Source organism: Neophocaena asiaeorientalis, unplaced genomic scaffold (assembly GCF_003031525.2).
Source record: "Neophocaena asiaeorientalis asiaeorientalis breed wild unplaced genomic scaffold, Neophocaena_asiaeorientalis_V1.1 scaffold1508, whole genome shotgun sequence".
NCBI lineage: Eukaryota > Metazoa > Chordata > Mammalia > Artiodactyla > Phocoenidae > Neophocaena > Neophocaena asiaeorientalis.
In genome coordinates this window covers 41,726-47,990 of record NW_020173130.1, presented here as the reverse complement: position 1 = coordinate 47,990, position 6,265 = coordinate 41,726, and the positions used below count along the sequence as shown (strand labels likewise).

The following is a 6,265-nucleotide window of genomic DNA, read 5'->3' as shown; positions in this document are numbered from 1 at the left end:
ATCAATCCGTGTGTGTGTGTGTGTGTGTGTGTGTGTGTGTGTGTGTGTCTGTGTGTGTATGCGCTTGCGCACGGGGGCAGATTGTGGGGAGGTGGTGTTTGTCACATGACCCCACGTTATGTAGACCGGGACTGGGGGCAGTGCCTCTCAGACACCCAGCCCCTGCCCTCCAGGGTGCCAGTCCACTTGGGGAGAAGACAAGGAAATGTGTAAGGAGAAGAGTTTAGCTATATCATTTAAGTGCATAGGTGGCCCGCAGGGGAGCGAGGGAGATCCATGGGGGCAACCGCAAATGGAATCAGTGGGGTGGCTGGGGCCGAGGCTGGGCCTGGGAGAGGAGCTGCGGGCAGGCTTTCCGAGGGGCTCAGAGTTGATGGGCCGCAGAAGGTGAGAGAGCAGAACTGAGAATCCGCCTGAAAGCAGCGCTCTTGAACAGTCACCTGCACAGTGAAAAGGAAGGACAGGGCTGTACGAAGAAGTGGGTCCATCCCAGCATGGGTCTGAGTGAGCAGGAGAGGAGCCCCTGCCCCCATCATCCACAAGCTGGGGCTGCCTCCCCTCCCCCCGCCGCAGACAGAGGGGCTTCAGAGAACCGCAGGCTGAGAGAGACGATGCCCAGCGCCCCCCGTCGTGGTAGTACTGCTGGGCTCCCCGAAGAGCAGTCGCTCCCTGGAAGGGGACACCTCACCCCCGGCTTCCCCCTCGGGACTCCCAGAGGCCCAGCGGAAGACGGGTCTGCCAGCTCAAATTGAAGACACCGCCCACCCTCATGGAGCATTGGACGGACGACTGGCCCTGTCAACGTCCTGTCCCCAGGGCATCCCTGTCAGAGGCCAGATAATATAGTTTTCAGTGAGGGCTGTGAGTGCCGGCTCCGTGCCTGGACTCGTCCATTCCACCCTCGCGGTGGCCCTAGGAAGTCGGGAGCATGTCATCCCCATCCTCCAGATGAGCAAATGAGGCCAACATGACAGAAGGGTTGAGGAGCTTGTTCTGAATCACTAGCTAGCAGGTCGCCGAGGCGAGGTGTGGATCAAGGACACCGGCCTCTAAGCCTGACGTCCTTTTGCGGGGAGGCGCTGCATCTGGATTGCTCCCTCGCAGGGAGGCTCCCGGGCCGTGGTGCGTGTGGCACATCAGCTTGTCCTGAAGGCATCAGAGGCGAGTCCTGGTGACTATGCCCGCCCTGGCCTTGGGCCAGCCCATAAAGGAAGGAGGGTGAGAAAGAGAAACACCTTCTACTCTTGTGCTTAATGGGGGGAGGGGGCGGGGGGCGGCCTTTGAAACACAGACTGACATTACCTTTGGATTCTCCTGAGATCAGAGAGCAGTTCTCATGGGTATTTACAAGTCGTTTGCATCATTGTGATAGAAGGCTGCTCCAGCTCCCCAAATCTTCAGCAGCCTCCGAGACACAAAACAAAGATACCAAGGAAGGAACCACAAAGATAAGACTAATTTTAAAAGCCCAGGCCGATTTGAAGAAGAAAAAGAACTTTAGGAATTAAAAACAAAGCCACAGTCATTGAAATAAAAATCTCAACAGATGAATGGAACCACAGATCGGATGCCACCGAAGAAGGAACCAGTGCCCTGGAAGATAGGTGGTGCCTCGGAAATCACCTCCTGCCCCTCCTGTCCCGTTCCCCCTCTTAGCGATGCTGCTGCTTTCTCCTTCCCTGAGAAACTGCCGCAGCCCCTCCTCAGAGATCCGGCCTCTGTTCTTCAAGGCCCCTTATCCTGCCTTCTAGGCTTCAGATGACGTCAACCCCCTCCCTTTTTCCCAGGCTCTGGGGGTGGGGGGCAGCTTCTTCCTGTACCATCTCTGTTCCTCCAGCCCTCCGATCCCTGGGTAACCTAGTGGGGCTCGAGGCACCCATGACCTGCGGGGGCCTCACCGCTCATCAAGCTCTCCCCTGCGGTTGACCGGGATGAAGGGCCAAGTGCAGCAAGCGCCCAGGGGAGCCGCAGCGGCTGCTGCCCTGAACTGTCGTGGAGGGGACGCTGGGGATCAAGGCTGTGTGTGGGGTGACTCCACAGTGTCCCCGGGAGTGCACAGAGAAAAAACTGACAAGGTCCGATTCCTTACCTCTCAGCTCAAGGCACAGTATGCCAGCCAGAGCACTTCCATGGCAGCCCTAAAACTTCTCTTCCTCCTGCAACTTGCAGGGCTGACAGTACTGGAAATCAAACACTACAAACACAAACGAAACCTGCATCACTGTGCGGGTTGCAGAATCCCAAGGTCACCTGAATTCCCAGCCTCTCCATGTTTCTCGTGTGAAGGGTACGGCACTGGCTGGAGGAGTGGGACCCTGAAGCCTAGAATCGGGACATCTGGTTACCCTCGGTGGAGGCTGACAGTCGGGAAGCCCCCGGTCCCCTGCAGCCTCCCTTGCGGGTGGAAGTAGCCTGCCCTCCCGTCTCTGGCAGGCTGCTGTTCTCTCCCTTGAGGACTGTGTCATCACCTCACCTGGCGCAGATGCCTTGCAAGGGGACACCCTCTGTCCTCCACACCGGTGCCACCACACCCTGTTGCCATTAGACCCGTAACTGGGGCCTAATCACAGCGTGATCCAGGGGGACAGACCAAAGCCTGACCCTAGAGGAAAGAGCTCATACGTCAATACGTATTTTCCACAAGGATATTAAAAAAATATTTTCCAGACTTCACTGATATCTACCAACTGAACTGTATTTGAACGTTTGTGGTAGTAGGTTCTCAGGGTGTGCGACTCAGTAGGTGAGGTGGGCCACTCGATGGGGTGGATTAACTGATAGTGTATTTACTAGAGGTTCCAGATTAAGAGTATTAGGACAGGGGCTTCCCTGGCGGCGCAGTGGTTAAGAATCCGCCTGCCAATGCAGGGGACACGGGTTCGAGCCCTGGTTCTCATTACCTTTGGATTCTCCTGAGATCAGAGAGCAGTTCTCATGGGTATTTACAAGTCGTTTGCATCATTGTGATAGAAGGCTGCTCCAGCTCCCCAAATCTTCAGCAGCCTCCGAGACACAAAACAAAGATACCAAGGAAGGAACCACAAAGATAAGACTAATTTTAAAAGCCCAGGCCGATTTGAAGAAGAAAAAGAACTTTAGGAATTAAAAACAAAGCCACAGTCATTGAAATAAAAATCTCAACAGATGAATGGAACCACAGATCGGATGCCACCGAAGAAGGAACCAGTGCCCTGGAAGATAGGTGGTGCCTCGGAAATCACCTCCTGCCCCTCCTGTCCCGTTCCCCCTCTTAGCGATGCTGCTGCTTTCTCCTTCCCTGAGAAACTGCCGCAGCCCCTCCTCAGAGATCCGGCCTCTGTTCTTCAAGGCCCCTTATCCTGCCTTCTAGGCTTCAGATGACGTCAACCCCCTCCCTTTTTCCCAGGCTCTGGGGGTGGGGGGCAGCTTCTTCCTGTACCATCTCTGTTCCTCCAGCCCTCCGATCCCTGGGTAACCTAGTGGGGCTCGAGGCACCCATGACCTGCGGGGGCCTCACCGCTCATCAAGCTCTCCCCTGCGGTTGACCGGGATGAAGGGCCAAGTGCAGCAAGCGCCCAGGGGAGCCGCAGCGGCTGCTGCCCTGAACTGTCGTGGAGGGGACGCTGGGGATCAAGGCTGTGTGTGGGGTGACTCCACAGTGTCCCCGGGAGTGCACAGAGAAAAAACTGACAAGGTCCGATTCCTTACCTCTCAGCTCAAGGCACAGTATGCCAGCCAGAGCACTTCCATGGCAGCCCTAAAACTTCTCTTCCTCCTGCAACTTGCAGGGCTGACAGTACTGGAAATCAAACACTACAAACACAAACGAAACCTGCATCACTGTGCGGGTTGCAGAATCCCAAGGTCACCTGAATTCCCAGCCTCTCCATGTTTCTCGTGTGAAGGGTACGGCACTGGCTGGAGGAGTGGGACCCTGAAGCCTAGAATCGGGACATCTGGTTACCCTCGGTGGAGGCTGACAGTCGGGAAGCCCCCGGTCCCCTGCAGCCTCCCTTGCGGGTGGAAGTAGCCTGCCCTCCCGTCTCTGGCAGGCTGCTGTTCTCTCCCTTGAGGACTGTGTCATCACCTCACCTGGCGCAGATGCCTTGCAAGGGGACACCCTCTGTCCTCCACACCGGTGCCACCACACCCTGTTGCCATTAGACCCGTAACTGGGGCCTAATCACAGCGTGATCCAGGGGGACAGACCAAAGCCTGACCCTAGAGGAAAGAGCTCATACGTCAATACGTATTTTCCACAAGGATATTAAAAAAATATTTTCCAGACTTCACTGATATCTACCAACTGAACTGTATTTGAACGTTTGTGGTAGTAGGTTCTCAGGGTGTGCGACTCAGTAGGTGAGGTGGGCCACTCGATGGGGTGGATTAACTGATAGTGTATTTACTAGAGGTTCCAGATTAAGAGTATTAGGACAGGGGCTTCCCTGGCGGCGCAGTGGTTAAGAATCCGCCTGCCAATGCAGGGGACACGGGTTCGAGCCCTGGTTCGGGAAGATCCCACAGGCCGTGGAGCAACTAAGCCCGTGCGCCACAACTACTGAGCCTGCGCTCTAGAGCCCACGAGCCACAACTACTGAAGCCCGCGCGCCTAGAGCCCGTGCCGGGCAACAAGAGAAGCCACTGCAACGAGAGGCCCGCACACCGCAACGAAGAGTAGCCCCCGCTCGCCGCAACTAGAGAAAGCCCGCGCGCAGCAACGAAGACCCAATGCAGCCAAAAATAAATAAATAAATAAATTTAAAAATAAAGAAGTATTAGGACATACAGCTGCTGTGTAGTCTAGCACCTCACATGCTTGGCTTGGACCTACTACTGACCTGCATTTCATGGGTTTTGATGCCAGAAATGCCCTGACAGGAGGTGCAGGACAGAATCCGTAGGCTTAGGGAGAGAGGAATTTGAGAGTACATTCATCATATCCGGCCTGAACACTCCATCCCCCAACTGTGCTCCAGGGATAGGTCCAGAAGCAGCTCTTTTCAGCAAGGCGCTGAGAGAGCCATTAGCGCAGGAACACGAGCGGAAGGACTAAGGACCCCAGGAACAGTGTGGCACGTTCCAGGAAAAGCAAGAATGACGGGCTGGAGCCAGGTGAGCCAGGCACAGAAAATGAGCCTCTAGGGCTTCCCTGGTGGCGCAGTGGTTGAGAGTCCGCCTGCCGATGCAGGGGACACGGGTTCGTGCCCCGGTCCGGGAGGATCCCACATGCCGCGGAGCGGCTGGGCCCGTGAGCCGTGGCCGCTGAGCCTGCGCGTCCGGAGCCTGTGCTCCGCCTCGGGAGAGGCCACAGCGGTGAGAGGCGCGCGTACCGCAAAAAAAAAAAAAAAAAAAAAAAAAGAAAGAAAAAGAAAATGAGCCTCTAAGAAGGAAATAGTTGGGCAGACTGCTACAGGACTGCTTGATGCGTATAACCCTAAATCCTCTAGTTCTGGGAGCAAAACCCTGACTTGAGTTGCTCCCGTGGAGAGTCACATCTTCTCACCCAGTTTCCAGACCCAGAGCCCCCTGATGGAAGGGGAGGCCGTGTTCCCTGGGAAGGACCTAGTTGCAGCAGTGCTGGAAGTGCACAGCGCAAATCTTCCCAAGCCTTCCTAAAGGACCCATTCACTAAAGTGAAAGGTCGTCCTGGAGAAGAACAGGTGTGTCACACCTGTCAAGTGACACGGGGAAGACTTTGTTACCTTCTTGCTATCCCCAGCTCTAGAAGCGTGGGCACCTCTGGCGGATACTTAGATCCCTGGTGGTATGGGTACTAGCTCTGGACACTTCTCTGGATGTATTCTTGGGCGGGCGGGGGGAGGGTCCGTGCTTTACCTTAGAACATCTCAGAGGCACACTCAGGAGGCGCTGGAATTCAGTGGGCGGGGAAAGAACTGTGTGTGGGCGTGGGTGCCACATTCTGGGCCCCGGGAGGGTGGAAGCTCCCAGGAGTACAGATCAAGGCAGCTCTCAGAGGCCAGGACTGGGGCCCAGCCGCACAAGGAGTGACAGTGCTCGTTTGCCATCTGGGTGGGGTCGCCACCTTCCTCTTCCCCTTCTCCAAGTCACCCTGGGGAGCACAACGTCTCTTTTCTCTGCCGGGTCAGGGCGGGCCCAACGGTGCTCACGGGCTCTCCTGAGCCCTGGATCTTGGGGGGCGGCTTTTTCTTGGCCTTACTCCGGGAGGGCGCAGACCTCCTGGGGCCGACGCAGGCCCCGCCCCGGCTCTCCAGGAAAGGAGGACTTGGCGTACAGCTCGCTAACAAGAGGGCTCAGCACTCTT

General features: G+C 56.3%; 1 long non-coding RNA gene across 1 annotated transcript; it reads right to left on the bottom strand.

Moving 5' to 3' along the window:
- Window positions 1–315: 315 nt before the first annotated feature.
- On the bottom strand, window positions 316–2,253 carry LOC112399131 (uncharacterized). The gene is made up of 3 exons (XR_003003176.1): window positions 2,090–2,253; window positions 1,303–1,405; window positions 316–440 (listed from the first exon to the last, which is right to left on the bottom strand). It is a non-coding gene; the product is annotated as an uncharacterized LOC112399131 (long non-coding RNA).
- Window positions 2,254–6,265: the final 4,012 nt, after the last annotated feature.